The following is a 26,278-nucleotide window of genomic DNA, read 5'->3' on the forward strand; positions in this document are numbered from 1 at the left end:
AAAAAAATTCATAAAAACACCAGACTGGAATGTGCCAAACTACATGTTGACAAGCCACAAAGCTTCTGGGAAAATTGAACGTTTTGCCAAAACACACAGCTAAAAACACACAAGAATGGCTAAGAGGAAAACATTGGACTATTCTGAAGTGGCCTTCTCTGAGCACTGACCTAAATCCTATCGAACATCTTTGGAAAGAGCCGAAACATGCCATCTGGAAAAGGCAACCTTCAAACCCGAGACAACTGGAGCAGTTTGCTCTTGAGGAGTGGGCCAAAATACCTGTCAAGAGGTGAAAAAGTCTCATTGACAGTTACAGGAATCGTTTGATTGCAGTGATTGCCTCAAAAGGTTGTGCAACAAAATATTAAGTTAAAGGGAACCTGTCAACCCCAAAATAGCTGGTGAGGTAAGCTCACCGGCATCAGGGGCTTATCTACAGCATTCTGTAATGCTGTAGATAAGCCCCCGATGTTACCCGAAAGAGGAGAAAAAGACGTTAGATTCTACTGACCCAGGAGCGGTCCCGGTGCGGTCAGGTCGGATGGGTGTCTTCGGTCCTCTCCGGCGCCTCCCATCTTCATTCCATGACGTCCTCTTCGGGTCTTTACGCCACGGCTCCGGCGCAGGCGTACTTTGTCTGCCCTGTTGAGGGCAGAGCAAAGTACTGCAGTGCGCAGGCGCCGGAAAGGTCAGAGAGGCCCGGCGCCTGCGCACTGCAGTACTTTGCTCTGCCCTCAACAGGGCAGACAAAGTACGCCTGCTCCGGAGCCGCGGCATAAAGACCCGAAGAGGACGTCATGGAATGAAGATGGGAGGCGCCGGAGCGGACCGGAGACACCCATTTGACCAGACCGCAGCGGGACCGCCCCTGGGTGAGTATAATCTAACGTATTTTTCTCCTCTTTCAGGTAGCATCGGGGGCTTATCTACAGCATTACAGAATGCTGTAGATAAGCCCCTGATGCCGGTGAGCTTACCTCACCAGCCATTTTGGGGGTGACAGGTTCCCTTTAAGGCTACCATCATTTCTGTCCAGGCCTATTTCATGAGTTTTATTTTTTTTTTAATTCTGTGGAAGCATGGTTGAAAAGCAATGTCTGACTTTCCTTTGTTCATTTTCATCGATTTTTTAATTATTATTTCTTTTGTCAGATTCAAGTTATCTCTGTGACCATTGTGGGTTTTTCTGTCATTAAACGAGGGGTACCAACAATTTTGACCACGTGTGTATTATTTTGCCCTTCCTTCCTACCTTCTCATACATGACACTATGCCTGAAAATCGGTGAAGAGATATTATACGTTTGATTATCACTTTACCTTTACTACTACTAGTGTGTACTGTCATGTCGGACGCTGTTCAGACCAGGTCGTTCGACAGACAGCGGTAATTCCGCTTTTGACCACTATGTGCTCATTGGCGTTGGCTAGATTGTATCTAGCTGTTCCGGGGTTAATTTACCTGATCCTCGGATTGGAAGCTGGGCCATGCCCATTGACTTTAAATATTTCTCCTGATCATTGGGCGTCGCCGATTATAGCTTCTGTCTTGTGCGTTGTTATCTCGGTCTGGAGTGGAGAGCTGGTTGTTGGAGATTCGTTGCTGGTGGTGTATTTTCCTTTGTCTTATTTACTCCTTCCTATATTTGTATTTATTTTGCCCTGCACATTTATAGTGTATTCCTGAGTGACTGCGGCGTGGTGTATATTTTCCTTTATGCTTGTCTGTGCTAACTGTGGGTATTGGTGTATTACCTCTTCACTGGGTGGTGGGCGGAGGTTTCAGCCTAGGGTTGAAACAGGAGACAGGGTGAGGTTCGAGGCCTGGACATGCACACCATCAGTGTAAACTCCAGGTAGAGGGTCAGTCAGGATTTCCCTAGTCTGAGGGAAATTGCAGGGGCCCGGGTTATTAGCTCTCGCTCACCTAGTCTCCCCGTGACATTATAATCGGCCCAAAAAAAAAAAAAGGGTTTCTTTTTTTTTGTGTTTTGTCATGGATCCCATGACTTCCATAACCCGCCAGTTGGAGGCGCTGTCCCTACAGGTCACTGAGTTGAGGGGGGCAGTACAGCAACAGGGACTAGCAGTATCTAATGTGCAAGCTGGAGCGACAGGAAGAGTTGCTGAGCCTAAATTCCCTTTGCCTAAAAAATTTGCTGGGGAACGCAGTAAATTTGTTTCCTTTCGTGACAGGAAAGAAATATATCTTGGTACCGTGTTAGCCAGTAGATAGAAAAATATTTAGAATTGAGAGTCCTCAGTGGTTGATGCCTTTTAATGGCTAACTGAAAAGATGGTAACAAATTGCAAGCTTTCGAGACTACATACGTCTCTTCATCAGGCAAAGACTAAAACAAATTCTGAAGAATCACATATTTATGCACAACATAGTATAGAAAAAAAAAAACCATGGATAAGCCAGGTGACATGAAGCACAATTACCATGGGTGATAAACAGTTACGTCCATAAATATTGGGCCAATTCTTAGATAAGGATTGTTTTATTGTCCTGTGATTAGGGTCTCTGTTGTGATGACCCCACATGGTCTGATGGGCAAGTTCCTTAGTTAATGTAAAAAGACATAAATCCATGTGACACATTCATTCCTGCAGTTAGAGTGTCAAAGGTCGTCATCAGTTTATTCTTCCAGACTCTCCTGTCTTTCTGCGATTTGAAGTTACCTTTTAATACAAGTAATTTCATGTCCATAATGCTATGATCGGGGAGACAGAAATGTATTGCCACAGGTAGATCCATTCTTTTTTCTCTTATTGTATGGCGATGAGAGTTCATCCTTGTTCTCAGTTTCTGCCCTGTCTCCCCCACATACAGACCCCCAGTAGGACATTTAGTACAAATAATTAGGTACACCACATTAGATGTGATGCAGCTGAAAGTACCTGGGATCTTGTAGTCCTGATGTGAATTGGGGATCTTTATCTTGTCCGTGGTCATTATAAAGGGACAGGTTTTACATTTTTTCTGATTGCAGGGAAAGGTACCTGCAGCTGTTGGAGAGGACAGGGAGCTCTTGACAATGATGCTTCTTAGATTTGGGGGCTGCCTAAAACACAGTAGTGGGGGGCCTGGAAAAATGGATTGTAATCGGGCATCTTTTTGCAGTAAAGGTTGTAATTTCCGTGCAGCTCCCCTTAGCGCCTCCAGATTTGGATTGTAGGTAACTACTAGAGGCACCCGGTTATTTTCTTCTTTAGCTTTGTAATGTAGCAGGTGATTCCTTGATATTCTGGTGGCTCTTGTGATCTGATTTTCAATTGTTCTTGGATGGTAGCCCTGATTCAAAAAGGTCTTTCTGAGGCGACCCAGGTGTTCATCTCTATCCATTGGTTTGGAACATTGTTGTGAATTCTGCTCTTGGGCTCCCTCCGGTGGTTATAAGTGGTAGCGCTGCTGTCTTTGGATCGCTGCATTCATCAGGTGTGTCCACTTATTGCAATTCTGACTGGGCTATTTAGTCTTGCTTGACCCTTTAGTCAGTGCCAGTTGTCCATTGTTCCTGGAGGATTCACATCCCTGCCTGGTCTCTCATGCTTTGCTGTTCATTTCAACAAAGATAAGTTCTGGCCTTGTTTTTTGCAGTCCACATGCTTGTGGGCCTTATTGTTCAGTTCTTTTCCATGTTTTGTCTTGTCCAGCTTGGTCTGTATAAGGATTTGTTCAGCCAAGCTGGTATCTCTGGAGATGCAGATATACCCTCCATATCTTTAGTTAGATGTGGAGATTTTGTATTTTCTGTGGTGGATATTTTCTAGTGTTTTAATACTGACCGCATAGTACTCTGTCCTATCCTTTCTATTTAGCTAGAGCGGCCTCCTTTGCTAAATCCTGATTTCAGTCTGCGTATGTTATTTCCCTCTCCTCTCACAGTCAATATTTGTGGGGGGCTGTCTATCCTTTGGGGATTTTCTCTGAGGCAAGATAGTTTTCCCTTTTCTATCTCTAGGGGTATTTAGTCCTCCGGCTGTGTCGAGATGTCTAGGGAGTGTTAGGTACATTCCACGGCTACTTCTAGTTGCGGTGTTAAGTTCAGGGTCTGCGGTTAGTACAGGTACCACCTTCTCCAGAGTACGTCTCATGCTGCTCCTAGGCCACCAGATCATAACAGAACATATACGATTGTATCTCATGGCTTGGCTGTAGACAATAGAGTTTTTTATGTGTTTTGGATGGACACTGTCCCATTTAAGGTATGTTGGACGGTCAATTGGCTTCTGATACAGGGATGTCTCTATTTTATTGTTCTGCAGCTTAATGATGGTGTCCAAAAAGTTAATTTCAGTGCAGGAGTAGTTGAGTGTCAAGTTGATGGTTGGATGAAATTGATTAAACTGTTCATGGAACGACTTTAGCTGTGGCTCAGACTCCGTCCAGATGATTAAAATGTCATCAATGTAGCGGTAGTACACCAGAGGCCTGATGGGACATGAGGACAAAAAGTCGCTTTCAAGCTTGGCCATGAAAAGATTTGCATACTGTGGGGCCATTTTACTTCCCATTGCTGTGCCAGTCTCCTGTAGATAGATTTTCTTGTCAAACTCAAAGTAATTGTGGGTGAGGATGAATTTTATAAGTTTCACCACAGAATTCGCAGGACACAGGACAATAAAACAATCCTTATCTAAGAATTGGCCCAATATTTATGGACGTAACTGTTTATCACCCATGGTAATTCTGCTTCATGTCACCTGGCTTATCCATGTTTTTTGTTTTTTTTTCTATACTATGTTGTGCATAAATATGTGATTCTTCAGAATTTGTTTTAGTCTTTGCCTGATGAAGAGACGTATGTAGTCTCGAAAGCTTGCAATTTGTTACCATCTTTTCAGTTAGCCATTAAAAGGTATCAACCACTGAGGACTCTCAATTCTAAATATTTTTCTTTTCGTGAAGCTTGCAAACTATATTTCCGTATGCGCCCGATCTCCTCGGGTAATGAGGCTCAGCGTGTGGGCCTGGTGTTGTCATTGTTAAGCGGGGATCCCCAAGCATGGGCGTTTTCTTTGCCATCTGATTCTGCTGCATTTGACTCTGTGGAGAGTTTTTTTTCCTCTCTTGGAAAAATCTACGATGAACCTGACAGAATGGCTCTAGCAGAATCTAAGATACGCACTATTCGCCAGGGGGAGCGAGTTGCAGAGGATTACTGTTCTGAATTTCGTCGCTGGGCGATCGATACACAATGGAATGATCCAGCATTGCGGAGTCAGTTTATTCATGGGGTTTCTGGAAGGGTTAAAAAAGCCCTTCTGATGTACGAGACTCCTGCTTCGCTGGATTCCGCTATGAGTCTGGTTGTCCGCATTGATCGCCGTTTGCGTCAGGGGGAGCATGAGACACCGCCTATGGGAGAGGGTTTAGGTTCACGTGAGGTTGCTGCAGGTGAGCCCACGGAGCCTATGCAAATCGCAGGGGTGTCAAATGTGAAGCGTCGAGCCCCTGAGCTCAGGAAGCAGGGAGCCTGTTTTTACTGTGGTAAAACTGGTCATTTTATTAACATCTGTACTCTGGTGTCTAAGAAAAACGCAACACACCCACCAGGCGGACGCGCTTCCACACAACTCCACCAGAGCTGGTAATTATTAAGTCGTTCTCCTCTTGCTTACAGTGGCTTACTTGTTTTACTGGCCATTTGCTTATTCCCTGTTGTTTTCTCTTTACTTCCCCTTAGCCCAATGGGAACTCGGCTCTTTCTCCTCTCCTCTACCTCTTTGGCATAAGGTCAGTGCATTTCATCAGCGACCTGATCGCTGCACCTGGTTTTCCTGTTCTAGACTTGTATATGTGCTCTATATGACTGTTTCTCTGTAATAGCCTTGCTCCTACCTGCAAAGAATGGGGGACTCCCCACCCCTATGATAGGGTCTTCACAGTATGTTCTTGTAATTGTATGGGACAGAGTACTGTTGTTACAGCTGTCAATTAGTACCATTATTAATTTTGGACCTGATGTTATTGTTGTTGTTATTGTTTTTCTTGTTTTCCCTTTTTTTCGGTTCTTTTTAATATATTACATGTATATATGTACAGTTCACTTATATGTTTGTATCTGTTTTACAGTGAGGTTTTGATAAAGACCCGCTGGGGTCGAAACGTTACCTGAATTGAATAGTCCGCCACCCATTTACCTCCTAAAAAAGCACCTGGTGATGTTTATTGTATATGTTAATAAAGAAACTACACAGTTTGCTGAACTTTCAACCAATTGAGTGCGGCTGATTTTTCCTATACTTGGACTATTTTTGTTCATGCCTGCACCAACCCAGTGACAGTGTGCACGTCTTTTTCCTGGATTTGTAAGAAAAACGCAACGGCGGAAAACTTCTAAGCTCAGAGGGTGTGGAAACCAATCTGAGCTTATGTATATCCTCCATGGTGGTTTCTCAATGCATACTCCCTGCTAAGGTTTTTATCGCGGGCAGTGAGCTGCCAATTACTGTTTTTGTGGATAGTGGTTCAGCCACAAATCTCATTGATGAGGAGTTTGCGCGCACAGCAGGTTTTAGGATTGAAAAACTGTCTCATCCTATCCGCGTTGTCACCATAAATGCTGCTCCTCTCTCTCAGGGGGAGATTACTGAATTTGTGGCTGAGGTGAAACTCCACATTGGGGTTCTACATTCCGAGCGGGTTACATGTAAGGTGCTCAGGAATCTTCCTGCTCAGGTGGTTTTGGGTTTTCCTTGGTTGTCTATGCACAACCCGGTAATTGACTGGAAAACTCAGGACATAATTCAGTGGAGTGAGTTCTGCAAGGAGAATTGCCTGGCCACATGTGTGGCTGCGGTGACTTCAAGCATTCCGGAGTCACTTCTGGATTTTGTGGATGTGTTCTCTGAGAAGGGTTGTTCAGAGTTTCCGCCACATCGTCCCTATGACTGTTCTATCAGGTTTAAACCAGGGGCCAAGTTGCCTAAAGCAAGGATGTTTAACATCTCCGGTCTGGAGAGACAAGCGTTAAAAGATTATATTGCTGAAAGCTTGAGCAAAGGGCACATCAGGCCGTCTTCCTCACCGGTGGCAGCAGGGTTCTTCTTCGTGAAGAAGAAAGATGGCGGATTACGCCCGTGTTTGGATTTCAGGGAGTTGAACCAGATTACGGTTCATGATCCATACCCTAAGCCACTGATACCAGATTTGTTCAACCAGGTGGCGGGTGCTAAGTGGTTTACCAAGCTTGACCTCAGGGGGGCATACAACCTCATAAGAGTCCGTCAAGGTGATGAGTGGAAGACGGCTTTTAATACCCCTGAGGGTCATTTTGAAAATTTGGTGATGTCCTTTGGGTTGACTAACGCACCTGCAGTGTTCCAACATTTCATCAATGATGTGTTCTCGCATGTTTTGGGGAAATTCGTTATCGTGTACCTAGATAACATTCTCATATATTCTTGCGACCGTGATGCTCATTTAGATCATGTCAGGCAGGTGTTACAGCTTCTCAGAGAGAATAAGCTGTATGCTAAACTTGAGAAATGTGTATTTTTTGTTCAGGAGTTGCCTTTCTTGGGTTATATTGTGTCTGCTTCTGGTTTTAAAATGGACGCCGCTAAGGTGCAAGCGGTACTGCATTGGGAACGTCCTGATAAACTTAAAGCACTTCAGCGGTTCCTTGGGTTTTCTAACTACTATAGGAAATTTATCAAGGATTTTTCCATCATTGCTAAACCGCTAACTGACATGACTAAAAAGGGTACCAATTTCTCCATTTGGCCTGAGGCTGCTGTGCGCGCATTTGAATTTCTTAAGAACAGTTTTGTTTCAGCCCCCATTCTTGTGCAGCCAGACGTATAAAAACCCTTTGTTGTGGAAGTCGATGCGTCTGAGGTTGGTGTGGGGGCGGTACTATCTCAAGGCTCATCTTTGAGTGGTTTGCGTCCGTTCGCCTATTTCTCCAAGAAACTGTCGTCCGCCGAACGTAACTACGATATCGGCAACAGGGAGTTGTTGGCTATTAAGTTGGCCTTTGAGGAATGGCGACACTTCTTGGAGGGGTCGGTACATCAGGTTACTGTCATTACCGATCATAAGAATCTGCTGTATTTGGAGTCAGCCAAGCGTCTGTCCCCCAGGCAGGCTCGCTGGGCATTGTTTTTCACGTGGTTCAATTTTGTTGTTACTTACAGACCGGGGTCTAAAAACACTAAGGCGGATGCTCTGTCCAGGTGTTTTCCGGGGGGAGAACCTCGGGAGGATCCAGTACCCATCCTTCAAAAGGGTGTTGTGGTTTCGGCTCTCACTACCGAGGTTGAGGCTGAGATTGCCGAGGCTCAGGAGGAGGTACCATCTCAGCTTCCCATCAACAAATCTTTTGTACCGCTTCATCTCCGCTTAAAGGTTTTGGCGGAGCATCATGATGCTGTCCTGGCTGGCCCCCCAGTGGTTAGAGGTACCTTGGAGTTGGTGTCACGTCGGTTTTGGTGGCCCAAGATCCGACAGGACGTGGTCTCATACGTGTCAGCTTGTACCACGTGCGCTAGGGCTAAGACGCCCCGCTCCCGTCCTGTTGGTACACTACTTCCTCTTGAGGTACCTAGTAAGCCATGGACAGAAATCTCCAATCTCCATGGATTTCATCACTGATTTACCCTCCTCAGCTGGGAACACGGTCATCTTGGTGATAGTTGATCGGTTTTCAAAAATGTCGCACTTTGTGTCTTTGCCTTCGTTGCCTAACGCTAAGACTCTGGCTCAGGTATTTGTGCAGGAGGTGGTCAGACTTCATTGGGTTCCGTCTGACATCGTGTCTGATAGGGGGTCTCAGTTTGTGGCAAAATTTTGGAAAGCATTTTGCTCACTGCTGGGGATCAAGTTGTCTCATTCTTCGGCGTTTCATCCTCAGTCAAATGGTCAGACTGAGCGTATGAACCAAAATTTGGAACAGTACTTACGCTGCTTTGTCTCTGATAACCAGGAGGAGTGGTCTACGTTCCTTCCTTTGGCTGAGTTTGCCATCAATAATCACCGCCAGGAGTCATCTGCGGAGTCTCCGTTTTTTTGTGTTTACGGGCTACATCCTCAATTTTGTACTTTGAGTCAGAGGGGCTCTTCCGGCGTTCCGGAGGAGGACCAGTTAGGAGCACAATTGTCGTCAGTCTGGAGGAGAGTTAAACAGCGCCTGTTGAGTGTGGGTGCTAGGTACAAACGTGTGGCTGACAGTAGGCGGGTGCCAGGTCCGGACCTGAGTGTGGATGACTGGGTGTGGTTATCCACAAAAAACATAAGACTCAAAATACCGTCCCTTAAATTGGGTCCACGGTTTATTGGTCCATTTAAGGTCACCGCCGTCATTAACCCAGTAGCGTACCGATTGGAGCTCCCTACGGTGTATAAGATACATAACGTGTTCCACAGGTCTCTTCTAAAGAAGGTGATGGGTTCTGTGGACGCAGCGCCTATGCCACCTCCAGTCTTGGTGGATGGTAATTTGGAATTTGAAGTCTCCAAGGTGGTTGACTCTCGTGTAGTGCGCCGCACTTTACAGTACTTGGTTCACTGGCGTGGTTATGGGCCTGAGGAGAGGTCCTGGGTACCAGCTTCGGACATTCATGCGGATCGGCTGGTCAGGTTTTTTCATCGTCGCCATCCAGACAAGCTGGGTCCTATAAGCTGTGAGGGCCCTGGGGTCCCTCGTAGAAGGCGGGGTACTGTCATGTCGGACGCTGTTCAGACCAGGTCGTTCAACAGACAGCGGTAATTCCGCTTTTGACCACTATGTGCTCATTGGCGTCGGCTAGATTTTATCTAGCTGTTCCGGGGTTAATTTACCTGATCCTCGGATTGGAAGCAGGGCCATGCCCAATGCCTTTAAATAGTTCTCCTGATCATTGGGCGTTGCCGATTATAGCTTCTGTCTTGCATCTCGCGGCCATTTTCCTGAAGCCCCGGGCAGCAGAGCGCTCCATCTGCACACGCGCGGACACAGGAAGATGGCCGCCCCCACCGATCACCAGGGTAATAGCGCAGATCGCGCTCTTTTCCCTCCCCTGTGCAGTAGATTCTGGACTTGGGCATGCGCAAACCACTACGCCACCAACGGAAAACTACGCAAGATCTGGGGGAAGACACCACGCCCATCTGACCAGACCAGCCTGATTGACAGGCGAAAACGGCTACTTTGGTAACGTATTTCGGCAGCATAGGTGGGGAATCGGGGTCCACAAAATACACTGTTGTAATGCACAGCTCAGGCCCTATTTAACAGTATTTTTATCTCATACGGAAAAAACGGGGTGACAGGTTCCCTTTAATAAACTTATTTAAGTAAATTTATCATTAACAGTGAGTAGAATATGTTATGAAAAAATCGCCTCAAAACCACAGGAATACATAAAGGCATTCCAAAGTAATTACTACACAAAGTGACAGATGCCAGATTTGAATTTTTCTGTGTAAAACCACATTTTTGTTATTTCTGATTCTAATAACTTTAGAAAGATATATAAAATGCAGACATAGAACTAGGTGATATGGACTCATGTTAAAATTTTATTTTAAAGAAGCTCTCCCATCAATGTATTTATCCTCTTAATATATTGCAGTCATCACATTACATAGCACTGTGTACTTACAATTGCTCATTTTGCCTTTCTACCCAGATACTTCTTCTGATTAAAGGGAATCTGTCACCCCAAAATTCGGCTATAAGCTAAGGCCACCGGCATCAGGGGCTGATCTATAGCATTCTGTAGATAAGCCCAGATGTAACCTGAAAGATAAGAAAAACAAGTTGATTATACTCACCCAGGGGCGGTCCAGGTGCGGTCTGGTCTGATGGGTTCAGCACCTCCCATCTTCATACGATGATGTCCTCTTCTTTGATTCCTGTCGCGGCTCCGGCGCAGGCATACTTTATCTGCACTGCAGTGCCCAGGTGTTGGGGCTCTCTCTGGACCAAAAAACAGATTTAATTGGTTCTGAAAACTCAAAAATTGTTAAAAGTCTTATAGAGGGATGCAGCTCGCATGGTGTGCACAAGGATCGCAATGCTTGGCCTGACCGACGATCTCGCGCATTGAATTTACAACTTCAGGCCACGTTCACACGTTCAGTATTTGGTCAGTATTTTATATCAGTATTTGTAAGACCAGGAGTGGAACAATCAGAGGAAAAGTATAATAGAAAGATGTCTACACTACTGTATGGTGAACGTGGCTTCATAGACATATTTTCTGTATACCTTTATGGACAATGAAATAAGCCCATGTGAACCCGGCCTAAACGCTCAGTTTGTGTAATATATTTGCGCATTATGATAATTCCACTTCCTGACTGTATATTTACATGGAATATCTGTAGGGGACACACATATCACACGTGTGTGTTAACCCGGCCTAACCCTTGTCACGTCAGGCGGGCGGTGCAGACAGAGCACACGGCCCCCACTATGAGAGCGCTCTCTAATATGGGGGCTAGGAGAGAGTAGGAAATCCTGTCACTGGTGTGAGAGTGCTGGGAGGGGAGCAGTGAGGGAGGGAGAGGGGAGGGAAGATTTACCTCAGCTCACTACTACATAACACACACAAACAGGGCAGAAAGACAGGAGGGGACATCGCCCAGCGGCTGCTCATATACAGAGGTGGGTGCCTGGGCCAGCTGGGTGCTGGCTCCTATCTACATGGCTGGTGCTGGTGGCAGGGTGTGGTGTATCTGCATTTCTCCATTGCAGTCCTGGATCTGAGGGAGGCTTACAAGAGTGAGGCCCCAGTGCTCAGAAAAGTTACACTGCAAATGTTGTACTGTACTGCCATAGTGATACCATACCGCACACAGCAGTATAAATGTGTATATGCTCCATGTATACAGTGCTTACTATAGGGGCAATACCGCACACAGCAGTGTGTCTGCATGTGGTGTACAAATGTATATATGCTCCATGTATACAGTACTTGCTATGGGGGCAGTACTGCACACAGCAGTGTATCCTGAGCGTGTGGTGTATAAATGTGTATATGCTCCATGTATACAGTGCTTACTATAGGGGCAATACCGCACACAGCAGTGTGTCTGCATGTGGTGTACAAATGCATATAGTCTCCATGTATACAGTACTTACTATGAGGGCAATACCGCACAAAGCAGTGTATCCTGAGCATGTGGTATATAAATCTGTATATATGCTCCATGTATACAGTACTTACTATGGGGGCAATACCGCACACAGCAGTGTATCCTGAGCGCGTGGTGTATAAATCTGTATATATGCTCCATGTATACAGTACTTACTATGGGGGCAATACCGCACACAGCAGTGTATCCTGAGCGTGTGGTGTATAAATCTGTATATATGCTCCATGTATACAGTACTTACTATGGGGGCAATACCGCACACAGCAGTGTATCCTGAGCGCGTGGTGTATAAATCTGTATATATGCTCCATGTATACAGTACTTACTATGGGGGCAATACCGCACACAGCAGTGTATCCTGAGCGTGTGGTGTATAAATCTGTATATATGCTCCATGTATACAGTACTTACTATGGGGGCAATACCGCACACAGCAGTGTATCCTGAGCGCGTGGTGTATAAATCTGTATATATGCTCCATGTATACAGTACTTACTATGGGGGCAATACCGCACACAGCAGTGTATCCTGAGCGTGTGGTGTATAAATCTGTATATATGCTCCATGTATACAGTACTTACTATGGGGGCAATACCGCACACAGCAGTGTATCCTGAGCGCGTGGTGTATAAATCTGTATATATGCTCCATGTATACAGTACTTACTATGGGGGCAATACCGCACACAGCAGTGTATCCTGAGCGCGTGGTGTATAAATCTGTATATATGCTCCATGTATACAGTACTTACTATGGGGGCAATACCGCACACAGCAGTGTATCCTGAGCGCGTGGTGTATAAATCTGTATATATGCTCCATGTATACAGTACTTACTATGGGGGCAATACCGCACACAGCAGTGTATCCTGAGCATGTGGTGTATAAATCTGTATATATGCTCCATGTATACAGTACTTACTATGGGGGCAATACCGCACACAGCAGTGTATCCTGAGCATGTGGTGTATAAATCTGTATATATGCTCCATGTATACAGTACTTACTATGGGGGCAATACCGCACACAGCAGTGTATCCTGAGCATGTGGTGTATAAATCTGTATATATGCTCCATGTATACAGTACTTACTATGGGGGCAATACCGCACACAGCAGTGTATCCTGAGCGCGTGGTGTATAAATCTGTATATATGCTCCATGTATACAGTACTTACTATGGGGGCAATACCGCACACAGCAGTGTATCCTGTGCGCGTGGTGTATAAATCTGTATATATGCTCCATGTATACAGTACTTACTATGGGGGCAATACCGCACACAGCAGTGTATCCTGAGCGCGTGGTGTATAAATCTGTATATATGCTCCATGTATACAGTACTTACTATGGGGGCAATACCGCACACAGCAGTGTATCCTGAGCGCGTGGTGTATAAATCTGTATATATGCTCCATGTATACAGTACTTACTATGGGGGCAATACCGCACACAGCAGTGTATCCTGAGCGCGTGGTGTATAAATCTGTATATGTGCTCCATGTATACAATACGTACTAAGGGGAAATATCGCACAGTGCAGTGAGTCTGTGTATGTAGCGTATAAATGTATATATGCTCCATGTATACAGTACATACTATGGGGGCAATACCGCACACAGCAGTGTGTCCTGAGCATGTATATAAATGTATATATTCTCCATATATACAGTATTTAATATAGGGACAATACCGCACACAGCAGTGTGTATGTGGTGTATAAATGTATATATGCTCCATGTATACAATACTTACTATGGTGAGATACCGCACACAGCAGTGTATCCTGAGCATGTGGTGTATAAATGTATATACGGTATTCTCCATAGATACAGTATTTAATATGGGGACAATACCATGCACATTAGTGTGTGTATATAGTTATTTACTATGGGGCTTGGCTAAGGAATTATTGATTTAAGGTTTGGCCTATTGTAGTCTTTCCTGTGTGTTGTGTACACATTATATGTTTACATACAAGGCATATGGTAATGTTTATTAGATGCCTCTGTGGTTTAATGTGGAATTGTCCTCCAGGATACAATAGTTAATGTCCGTGCACCACAGCTCGAGATGAGCTCGCACTTTATGGGATACATTCACACATCAGTTTCACCTTTACAAACCGCTTTTCTCTCCTGTTTTGCTTTTGTTTTCCTTTTATTATTATTATTTATTTTTTTTAAACTGGAGGAGGTTAGGATTTGTTCACATCACATTGACCTCATGTTCAAAAGTCTTGTAAGCAGCTTGAGTCTGAAGCCAAACAAACCCACAAATCTGAGGACCTACCGATGTAGCCATTCACAATAATCAGGCAGAGAAAGCACTTTGGATTCATAGCTAGCTCTGTGATTGTAGTTGAAGAGTGGTAATAAATAGTTGCACATCCAATTGGAAGAGTGTTTCAAGAGTGGGGTACCACAAGGCTCTGTCCTAGCCCCAGTGTTGTTCAACATTTTTATACGGTAAGTGATCTAGATAAGGGAACTGAAGGTAAACTAATCATATTTGCAGATGATACAAAGCTAGAAGGGAAAGCTAACACTAGAGAAGACAGAGAAAGGGTTCAAAAGGATCTAGATAAGGTACAACAATGGGCAGCGACTAATATGATATTTAATAGGGAGAAATACAAGATTCTAAAGCAAGGCAAGAAAAATGAAAATTACATCTACAGAATAGGAGAAATAAAACTAAGCAACAGCACGTGTGGAAAATACTAATAGATCACAGACTGCACATGAGTCAACAGTGTGATGCAGCAGCAAAAAAAGGCAACACAGGTCTAGGATGTATTAAGAGAAGCATGGAGTCTAAATCACGTGAAGTAATTATTGCCCTCTACTCCTCCTTGGTCAGGCCTCATCTGGAATACTGTGTCCAGTTCTGGGCACCACATTTAAAAAAAAAAAAAAAAAGAGCTACCAGGATGGTGAGTGGACTGCAAAGTATGTCCTATGAGGAACAGTTAGGCCACGTTTACACGTTAAGTATTTGTAAGCCAAAACCAGGAGTATGTGTTATACTTTTCCTCTGATTGTCCCACTCCTAATTTTGTCTTACAAATACTGAACGTGGCTTTAAAAGATCTGGGAATGTTAAGCTTGCAAAAAGAAGGCTCAGAGGAGACTTTATAGAAAAAAAACCTTTTTGACAGTGAGGGTGATCAATGAGTGGAACAGGCTGCCACGAGAGGTGGTGAGTTCTCCTTCAATGGAAGTCTTCAAACAGAGTCTGGACAGACATCTGTCTGAGATGGTTTAGTGAATCCTGCATTGAGCAGGGGGTTGGGTACGATGAATCAGGAGGTCCCTTCCAACTCTAACATTCTATGAAGTCTTCCATTTTTATGGAATCCCCATTGATTGGTTGATTGTGATCTGCAAAATATGGATGAAAAATACACTTGTACTGAGTTTAAAGGGATTGTGACAGCTGGCTGCATGGGCAGCGTGTATCAGACACTGGCTGAATGATTTAATCAATATACGTATGTTTTAGGCTATGTGCACACGTTCAGGATTTCTTGCAGAAAATTCCTGAGAAAAACCTGAAATTTTCTGCAAGAAATCTGCATGTGTTTTTTGCGCGTTTTTACCGCGTTTTTGGTGTGGATTTTTCCGGACATTTCCCAATGCATTTTATAGTGGGAAATCCGCAAAAAAAAACACAGTTAATGAACATGCTGCGTTTTTTACCGCGATGCGTTTTTTTCGCGGAAAAAAACGCATCATGTGCACAAAAATTGCGGAATTCATTCTAAATGATGGGATGCATATTGTATGCTTTTTTTGCGGTTTTATAGCGTTTTTATTGCGAAAAAAACGTGAAAAATCAGCAACGTGTGCACACAGCCTTACTCTGAATTGAAGTGGCATTTCAGAGTAAAATGTAGTTTAAGGCTACTTTCACATTAGCGTCGTGTGACGTACGTCGCAATGCGTCGTTTTGGAGAAAAAACGCATCCTGCAAAGTTGCCCGCAGGATGCGTTTTTCCTCCATACACTTGCATTAGCGACACATTGCGACGGATTGCCACACGTTGCATCCGTCGTGCAACGGATGCGTCGTGTTTTGGCGGACCGTCGGCACAAAAAAAGTTCCATGTAACTTTTTTTGTGTGTCGTGTCCGCCATTTTTGACCGCGCATGCGCGGCCGAAACTCCGCCCCCTCCTCCCCGGGACTCACAATGGGCAGCGGATGCGTTGTAAAACTGCATCCGCTGCCCACGTTGTGCTACATTAACACACTGTCCGTCCGTACGTCGGGCCGACGGTTTGCGACGGCCCGTACCGACGGACTAGTGTGAAACTAGCCTAATAGCTGCCTGGGATCGAACCGCGCAGGAGACTAATCGGACAGGCATGTGCCCGGCAGCTTCTCCCCATCTATTGGCCGTGACTGACAGGTCTCTCCCCGCATGTGTGTGTAGGGGGAGATCTGTCAGTAATTGGCAGAGGGTGTAGAGAAGCCACCAGAGACCAGCTTGTTGAACTTGTTTGGTCAGTGTGTAGGTTTTTTTTTTATCTTATGGGGGAAAAAAAAACTTGCTGCTTCTAAGGCCAGTTTCACACGTCAGTGGCTCCGGTACGTGTGGTGACAGTTTTCTCACGTACTGGAGACACTCACGTAGACACATTAAAATCAATATGTCTCTGCACATGTCAACGTGTTTTCACGGACCGTGTGTCCGTTTGAAAAACACGGAGACATGTCAGTGTTCGTGGGAGCGCACGGATCACACGGACCCATTAAAGTTAATGGGTCCGTGTAAAACACGTACCGCACACGGATGCTGTCCGTGTGCCGTCCGTGTGCCATGCAGGAGACAGCGCTACAGTAAGCACTGTCCCCCCAGCTTGTGGTGCTGAGGCCGCCATTCATTTCTTCTCTCCAGCAGCGTTCGCTGGAGAGAAGGAATGAAAAATCTTTTTTTTTTTGTGTTTAAAATAAAGATCCTTGTCACCACCCCCCTCCCACCCCCTGTGCGCCCGCCCGCTGGAAATAAAATACTCACCCGGCTCCCTCGATGCTTCCTCTCAGCGCCGCACCTTGTCCTGTATGAGCGGTCACGTGGTGCCGCTCATTACAGTGATGAATATGCGGCTCCACCTCCCATAGGGGTGGAGCCGCATATTCATCACTGTAATGAGCGGTACCACGTGACCGCTCATACAGGAAGAAGCTGCGACGCTGAGAGGAAGCATCGAGGGAGCTGGGTGAGTATTTTAATGCCAGCGGGCGGGCGCACGGGGTGGGAGGCGGGCGGTGATCGGGATCTTTATTTTAAACACACAAAAAATAAAAAAACAATGATTTTTCATTCCTTCTCTCCAGCGAACGCTGCTGGAGAGAAGGAATGAATTCCGGCTTCAGCACCAGATGCAGGGGACAGCGCTTATCTCTAACGCTGTCTCCTGCACGGTCCGTGTGGTACCCAATCGGCACACGGGCGGCACACGGCTGCCGCACGTGTGCCACACTGATGTGCCACGTGAGCACACGGACACGGATAACTCCGGTACCGATTTTTCCGGTACCGGAACTATCTGGATGTGTGGGACAGGCCTAAGGCCAGTCTCACACGTGCAGATAATTCCGGTACCGGAGAAAACGGTACCGGAGTTATCCGTGTCCGTGTGCTCACGTAGACTATCTGTGTGGGATCCGTATGATGTCCGTGAGTACGTTTTTAAGGTCCGTGTGCTGTACGTGTGTCCGTGTCCATGTATTGCAACAATTTTTACAATTTTAACCCTATGACAGGAAAAACGCACACGGACAGCACACGGATGGCACACGGACGGCATCCGTGTGCGGTACGTGTTTACACGGACACATTGACTTTAATGGGTTCGTGTGATCCGTGTGCTCCCACGAACACTGACATGTCTCCGTGTTTTGCAAACGGACACACAGTCCGTGAAAACACGCTGACATGTGCAGAGACACATTTACTTTAATGTGTCTACGTGAGTCAGTGTCTACGTGAGTCAGTATCTCCGGTACGTGAGGAAACTGTCACCACACGTACCGGAGCCACTGACGTGTGAAACCGGCCTAACAAATATTCAGTGAAACAAAGACAACTCTAGTGTGCAGCTAGGATGTCATTAGTGTGCAGTCTGAGGATTTCACGGACCCATACACTTGAATGAGCAATTTTGATCTGTGACTTCATCTGCAAAAATAACAGACATGTGACCAGCCTCATGTAGTATAATAGGAACATGCCCTATCTGTAAAAAACATGGCTAGATGGCCGTGTTTATCATCCGTTTGCTGATTTGTTTTGTTTCCACGTGCAGGAAACGCTGCGTGTTTGACGCTGTGCAGAGCCGCAGCAACAAACACGCAGCGTCCAGATGATACAGCATAGTGGAGGGGATTTTATGAAATCCCGTCTCCACTATGCGTGGTAACACGCACCCGGCGTCCCTGCGATTACGGACATGCGGCGCGTATTTTTAGATCGCAGCATGTCCGTGTACCTTGCGGCGCCGCTGCGCCGCCGCAAGGTAAATCACAGGGCCCTATGTGTGGGGTGCGATGTTGCCGGATGTGTGCAATGAACACATCCGGCATCATCGCATCTCCAGAAGGGGGCGGAGCTTTGGGCGAAGCAAGTTTGCCGCTCTGTCCAAACCGCCGGCCATCCTGAAAGTGGACACGTACCCTTAGGCTATGTGCACACGTTGCGGATTTTGCTGCGGATCCGTAGCTGTTTTCCATGCGTAATACAGTACCATGTAAACATATGAAGAAAAAAAATCCGAGGTGCATATGCTGCGGAAAAAAAACACACGGAAACGCAGTGGTGTTTTTTCCACAGCATGTCAATTCTTTGTGCGGATTCTGCAGCGGTTTACACCTGCTCCTCAATAGGAATCCGCAGGTGTAAAAATGCAGATGGAATCCGCACAAAAAAACGCGATAAATCTGCAGGTAATCTGCAGTGCTGTTTACCTGCGGATTTTGCAAAAACAGTGTGGAAAAATCGCCACACCAATCCGCAACGTGTGTACATAGCCTAAGTCGAAGGCCTCATTTAGTTGCATACATGTTCTATCCGTGTTTTTCACTGATTGAATACAGACTGATTATAATCTATAGGGCTATTCACATGTCCATGTTTTTTGTTGTTTTTTTTTGGAACCAAGTGGTGTGGAAAAAAGTCTGTTTTTGAAACGAGTCACTGATCAAAATTACCCAGACAGATCTATTGGTCCTTGAAAATCACGGACAGCACATCCGTGTGTTGTCCACGATTACCGTTGCAATGTAGAGGAGAAGCTTTGCACTTATTTTATTATCAGTGAAAAATCACTTTGAAACACTGACGAAACTTGGATCCAAAACGCTGATGACTAAACGTATATGCGTTTCCAAACTAAGGGACCATTCACATGTATGATAAACCAAATAAAATAAATGAGCATGTCCTGCACTGGTTTGTTTTGCGGACAGAAGTTATATTTTTCTTTCTCATTGCTTGGAAAAGTTGGGGAACGTATGGCACAGGGATAATTCAAAAATGCTCAGACACGAAACACAAAATGATGAAATATAATTGTTTTGTGAACATGCACCTCTGAATAAAGCCTAAAATTGATGGCATAATCATCAATATCAGATTGATGTTGGTCCAACTCATGGCACTTTAGCTTATCAGTTGTTTAACCTCTTCGTGCTGCAGTCCATACCATTTTGGTGCAGTTACAATCTTTTGATTGCCTATTATTTCATTTTTATTGCAATGGTGCGGCGACCAAAAAAACATAAACATAATTCAGTCGTTTTGACTTTTTTTTTCTCATTATGCCGTTTAGTGATGGGGGTTAATTCTTTTTTTTATATTGATAGATCGGGCGATTCTGAACGCGGCAATACCAAATATGTATATGATTGAGTTTTGTTTTATTTCGGATGGGGCGAAAGGGGGGTGATTTGAACTTTTATATTTTATTAATATTTTTAAAAACTTTTTATTTTTTTTATTTTTTCATGCTTCAATAGTCTCTATGATGGGAGACTAGAAGCTGCCATAACCCGATCTCCTCTGCTACTATAGGCGATGATCAGATCGCCTGTATGGGCAGAATTGTTGACTTGCTATGAGCGCTGACCACTGGGCGGTGCTCATAGCAATCCGATATTGACAAACATAGTCCTCTGGTTGTCATGCCAACCCATTGGTGACCCGCGATCGCGTGACGGGGGTCATCGATGGGCGGATTTCTGGCGCCATTGCCGGAATCACATGTTAAATGCCGCTATCAGAGTTTGACAGCAGCATTTAACGGGTTAATAGCCACAGGTGGATCAAAATTCCACCTGCGGCTGTTCTGGTCACAAGTCAGCTGTTCAAAACAGCTGACATGTGCCGGAAAAGGGGAGACACAACATGCACAGTACTAGTACGGCACATGTTGTGAAGGGGTAAAAGCTTGCTATACACATTACACTTTTATTCGGCCGGTAGCGATCTCTTCTGACTCTCCCCGTACACACGAATGCCCCTGTGCTCTGTTCTTGCCAACCAAAAGGCAGCATGGTGGCTCAGTGGTTAGCATTGCAGCTTTGTAGTGTTGGGATCCTGGGTTCAAATCTCACCAAGGACAACATCTGCAAGGAGTTTGTATGTCCTCCCTGAGTTTGCTAACTCCAAAGACATACTGATAGGGGATGTATATTTGTGAGCCCCATTAGGGACAGCGATGATAATGTCTGTAAAGTGCTGCGGAATAAGATAGCGCTATATTAGCAATGAATAATAAATAATAAATCAGTTAATTGAATTCCAATGTCTGAATACTGCTTTTCCCCGACTCCGTGTGGTGGGAAGCAATCAAACATTATGGTCGCCTGATCCGTCCAAAATTCAACAGACTTTTATCTAATGTCTATGGTGGCTTCAAAAGGGCCTTGGCGCTCAGACAAGAACTGTGGTCTCTTCATCGTTAACATTGTCCTATCTACCAGAACACAGTGGGTCTGATCCATTAACCCCTTCCCGACCTGTGACACAGCGTATGCGTCATGAAAGTCAGTGCCTTCCCGACCTGTGACGCATATGCTGTGTCACAGAATGATCGGGTCCCTGCAGATCGAGTGAAGGGGTTAACTCCGATTTCACCCGATCTGCAGAGACAGGGGGAGTTGTACTTCAGCCCACGGGGGGTGGCTTCACCCCCCCGTGGCTACGATCGCTCTGATTGGCTGTTGAAAGTGAAACTGCCAATCAGAGCGATTTGTAATATTTCACCCAAAAAAACGGTGAAGTATTACAATCCAGCCATGGCCGATGCTGCAATATCATCGGCCATGGCTGGAAAACCTAATCTGCCCCCACCCCACCCCACCGATCGCCCCCCCAGTGCTCCGTTGCGTGGTCCGTCCCCTAAAACGTTTTGTCCGCTCCTCCGTCCTACTGTCCGCTCCCCCCGTACTCCGGTGCCCCCTCCCTGTGCTCCGGTCCCCCCCCCGTGATCCGATCACCCCCCCTTCATACTTACCGGGCCTCCCGATGTCCGTCCGGCTTCTCCATGGGCGCCGCCATCTTCCAATATGGCGGGCGCATGCGCACTGCGCCCGCAGAGTCTGCCAGCTGGCAGATTCGTTCCAGATGTATTTTGATCACTGTGATATAGCCTATCGCAGTGATCAAAATGAAAAAAAAGTAAATGACCCCCCCTTTATCACCCCCATAGGGACAATAATAAAAATAAATAAAACATATATTTTTTTTTCCTGCTAGGGTTAGAACTAGGGTTAGAATTAGGGTTAGAATTAGGGGTAGGGTTAGGGGTAGGGTTAGGGTTAGGGGTAGGGTTACAGGTAGGGTTAGGGTTAGGGGTAGGGTTAGGGCATGTGCACACAGTGCGGATTTGGCTGCGAATCCGCAGCGGATCGGCCGCGGATCCGCAGCGGATTCGCCGCGGATCCGCAGCGGATTGGCCGCGGATCCGCAGCGGATTGGCCGCTGCGAATTCGTAGCAATTTTCCATCAGGTTTACAGTACCATGTACACCTATGGAAAACCAAATCTGCTGTGCCCATGGTGCGGAAAATACCGTGCGGAAACGCTGTGTATTTTCCGCAGCATGTCAATTTTGTGCGGATTCTGCAGCGTTTTACACCTGTTCCTCAATAGGAATCCGCAGGTGAAATCCGCACAAAAAAACACTGGAAATCCGCTGTAAATCCGTAGGTAAAACGCAGTGCCTTTTACCTGTGGATTTTTCAAAAATGGTGCGGAAAAATCTCACACGAATCCGCAAAGTGGGCACATAGCCTTAGGGTTAGGGTTGGAATTAGAGTTAGGGTACCGTCTCACAGTGGCACTTTGATCGCTACGACGGTACGATCTGTGACGTTCCAGGGATATCCATACGATATCGCTGTGTCTGACACGCAGCAGCGATCAGGGACCCTGCTGAGAATCGTACGTCGTAGCAGATCGTTTGGAACTTTCTTTCGTCGCTGGATCTCCCGCTGTCATCGCTGGATCGTTGTGTGTGACAGCTATCCAGCGATGCGTTCACTTGTAACCAGGGTAAACATCGGGTTACTAAGCGCAGGGCCGCGCTTAGTAACTCGATGTTTACCGTGGTTACCAGCGTAAAAGTAAAAAAACAAAACAAAACGTACATACTCACATTTCGGTGTCCTTCAGGTCCCTTGCCGTCTGCTTCCCGCTCTGACTGTCTGCCGGCCGGAAAGTGAGAGCACAGCACAGCAGTGACGTCACCGCTGCGCTCTGCTCTCACTGTACGGCGGCACTCAGTCAGAGCGGGAAGCAGACGGCAAGGGACCTGAAGGACAACAAAATGTGAGTATGTACGTTTTTTTTTTTTACTTTTACGCTGGTAACCACGGTAAACATCGGGTTACTAAGCGCGGCCCTGCGCTTAGTAACCCGATGTTTACCCTGGTTACCCGGGACCTTGGCATCGTTGGTCGCTGGAGAGCGGTCTGTGTGACAGCTCCCCAGCGACCACACAATGACTTTCCAACGATCACGGCCAGGTCGTATCGCTGGTCGTGATCGTTGGTAAATCGTTATGTGAGACGGTACCCTTAGGGTTGGAATTAGGGCTAGGGTTGGAAATAGGGTTAAGATTAGGCTTGTGGTTAGGGTTAAGGATAGGGTTAGGGTTGTGTTGGGGTTACAGTTGTGGGTAGGGTTGGGATTAGGGTTAGGATTAGGGTTGGATTTAGGGTTACGGGTGTGTTGTGGTTAGGGTTGTGGTTAGGGGTGTGTTGGGGTTAGGGTTGTGATTAGGGTTATGGCTACAGTTGGGATTAGGGTTAGGGGTGTGTTGGGGTTAGTGTTGAAGTTAGAATTGAGGGTTTTCCACTGTTTAGGCACATCAGGGGTCTCCAAACGCAACATGGCGCCACCAATGATTCCAGCCAATCTTGCGTTCAAAAAGTCAAATGGTGCGCCCTCCCTTCCAAGCCCCGACGTGCGCCCAAACAGTGGTTTACCCCCACATATGGGATACCAGCGTACTCAGGACAAACTGGGCAACATCTATTGGGGTCCAATTTCTCCTGTTACCCTTGCAAAAATAAAAAATTACTTGCTAAAACATAATTTTGAGGAAAGAACAATTATTTTTTATTTTCACGGCTCTACGTTATAAACTTATGTGAAACACTTGGGGGTTGAAAGTGCTCACCACACATCTAGATAAGATCCTTTTGGGGTCTAGTTTCCAAAATGGGGTCACTTGTGGGGTGTTTCTACTGTTTAGGCACATCAGGGGCTCTGCAAATGCAACGTGACGCCCGCAGACCATTCCATCAAAGTCTGCATTTCAAATGTCACTACTTCCCTTCCGAGCCCTGACGTGCGCCCAAACAGTGGTTTACCCCCACATATGAGGTACCAGCGTACTCACAACAAACTGGGCAACAAATATTGGGGTCCAATTTCTCCTGTTACCCTTGTGAAAATAAACAATTGCTTGCTAAAACATCTTTTTTGAGGAAAGAAAAATGATTTTTTATTTTCACGGCTCTGCGTTGTAAACTTCTGTGAAGCACTTGGGGGTTGAACGTGCTCACCACACATCTAGATAAGTTCCTTGGGGGGTCTAGTTTCCAAAATGGGGTCACTTGTGGGGGGTTTCTACTGTTTAGGTACATCAGGGGCTCTGCAAACATAACATGATTCCCGCAGACCATTCCATCAAAGTCTGCATTCCAAATCGTCACTACTTCCCTTCCGAGCCCCGCCATGTGCCCAAACAGTGGTTTACCCCCACATATGGGGTATCAGCGTACTCAGGAGAAACTGGACAACAACTTTTGGGGGTCACATTTTTCCTGTTACCCTTGGGAAAATTAAAAAATTCTGGACTAAAAAAATATTTTTGAGGAAAGAAAACAAATTTTTTATTTTCACGTCTCTGCGTTATAAACTTCTGTGAAGCACTTGGGGGTTCAAAGTGCTCACCACACATCTAGATAAGTTCCCTTGGGGGTCTAGTTTCCAAAGTGGGGTCAATTGTGGGGAGTTCCTACTGTTTAGGCACATCAGGGGCTCTGCAAACGCAACGTGACGACCGCAGAGCATTCCATTAAAGTCTGCATTTCAAAACGTCACTACTTCCCTTCCGCTCCCCGACGTGAGCCAAAACAGTGGTTTACCCCCACATATGGGGTATCAGCGTACTCAGGAGAAACTGCACAACAACTTTTGGGGTCCAATTTCTCCTGTTACCCTTGGGAAAATAAAAAATTGTGGGTTAAAAAATCATTTTTGAGGAAAGAAAAATAATTTTTTATTTTCATGGCTCTGCGTTATAAACTTCTGTGAAGCACTTGAGGGTTCAAAGTGCTCACCACACATCTAGATTAGTTCCTTGGGAGGTCTAGTTTCCAAAATGGGGTCACTTGTGTGGGAGCTCCAATGTTTAGGCACACAGGGGCTCTCCAAACGCGACATGGTGTCCGCTAATGATTGGAGCTAATTTTCAATTCAAAAAGCCAAATGGCGTGCCTTCCCTTCCGAGCCCTGCCGTGCGCCCAAACAGTGGTTTACCCCCACATATGGGGTATCATCGTACTCAGGACAAACTGGACAACAACATTTGGGGTCCAATTTCTCCTATTATCCTTGGGAAAATAAAAAACTCCGGGCTAAAAATCATTTTTGAGGAAAGAAAAATATTTTTTTATTTTCATGGCTCTGCGTTATAAACTTCTGTGAAGCACCTGGGGGTTTTAAGTGCTCACTATACATCTAGATTAGTTCCTTGGGGGGTCTAGTTTCCAAAATGGGGTCACTTGTAGGGGAGCTCTAATGTTTAGGCACACAGGGGCTCTCCGAACGCAACATGGTGTCCACTAACGATTGGAGCTAATTTTCCATTGAAAAAGTCAAATGGCGCGCCTTCCCTTCCAAGCCTTGCCGTGCACCCAAACAGTGGTTTACCCCCATATATGAGGTATCGGCGTACTCAGGAGAAATTGCCCAACAAATTTTAGGATCCATTTTATCCTGTTGCCCATGTGAAAATGAAAAAATTGAGGCTAAAAAAATTTTTTGGTGAAAAAAAAGGACTTTTTCATTTTTTACGGATCAATTTGTGAAGCATCTGAGAGTTTAAAGTGCTCACTATGCATCTAGATAAGTTCCTTGGGGGGTCTAGTTTCCAAAATGGGGTCACATGTGGGGGAGCTTCAATGTTTAGGCACACAGGGTCTCTCCAAACGCGACATGGTGTCCGCTAACGATGGAGATAATTTTTCATTCAAAAAGTCAAATGGCGCGCCTTCCCTTCCGAGCCTTGCCGTGCACCCAAACAGTGGTTTACCCCTACATATGAGGTATCGACGTACTCAGGAGAAATTGCCCAACAAATTTTAGGATCCATTTTATCCTGTTGCCCATGTGAAAATGAAAAAATTGAGGCTAAAAAAATTTTTTGTGAAAAAAAAGTACTTTTTCATTTTTACGGATCAATTTGTGAAGCACCTGGGGGATTAAAGTGCTCACTATGCATCTAGATAAGTTCCTTGGGGCGTCTAGTTTCCAAAATGGGGTCACTTGTGGGGGAGCTCCAATGTTTAGGCACACGGGGGCTCTCCAAACGCGACATGGTGTCCGCTAAAGATTGGAGCCAATTTTTCATTGAAAAAGTCAAATGGCGCTCCTTCGCTTCCGAGCCCTG

General features: G+C 45.7%; 1 protein-coding gene across 1 annotated transcript in view; it reads left to right on the forward strand.

The window, feature by feature from the left end:
- The first annotated feature begins 11,475 nt into the window (after positions 1 to 11,475).
- Positions 11,476 to 26,278, forward strand: part of CPNE3 (copine 3) — a 106,799-nt gene continuing 91,996 nt past the window's right edge. The window contains exon 1 of the mRNA XM_077270780.1: positions 11,476 to 11,602. The gene's annotated coding sequence lies outside the window, so the exon portion shown is untranslated. The remainder of the gene's footprint in view (positions 11,603 to 26,278) is intronic.

The sequence above is a fragment of the Ranitomeya variabilis genome, chromosome 6, assembly GCF_051348905.1.
Source record: "Ranitomeya variabilis isolate aRanVar5 chromosome 6, aRanVar5.hap1, whole genome shotgun sequence".
Classification (NCBI taxonomy): domain Eukaryota; kingdom Metazoa; phylum Chordata; class Amphibia; order Anura; family Dendrobatidae; genus Ranitomeya; species Ranitomeya variabilis.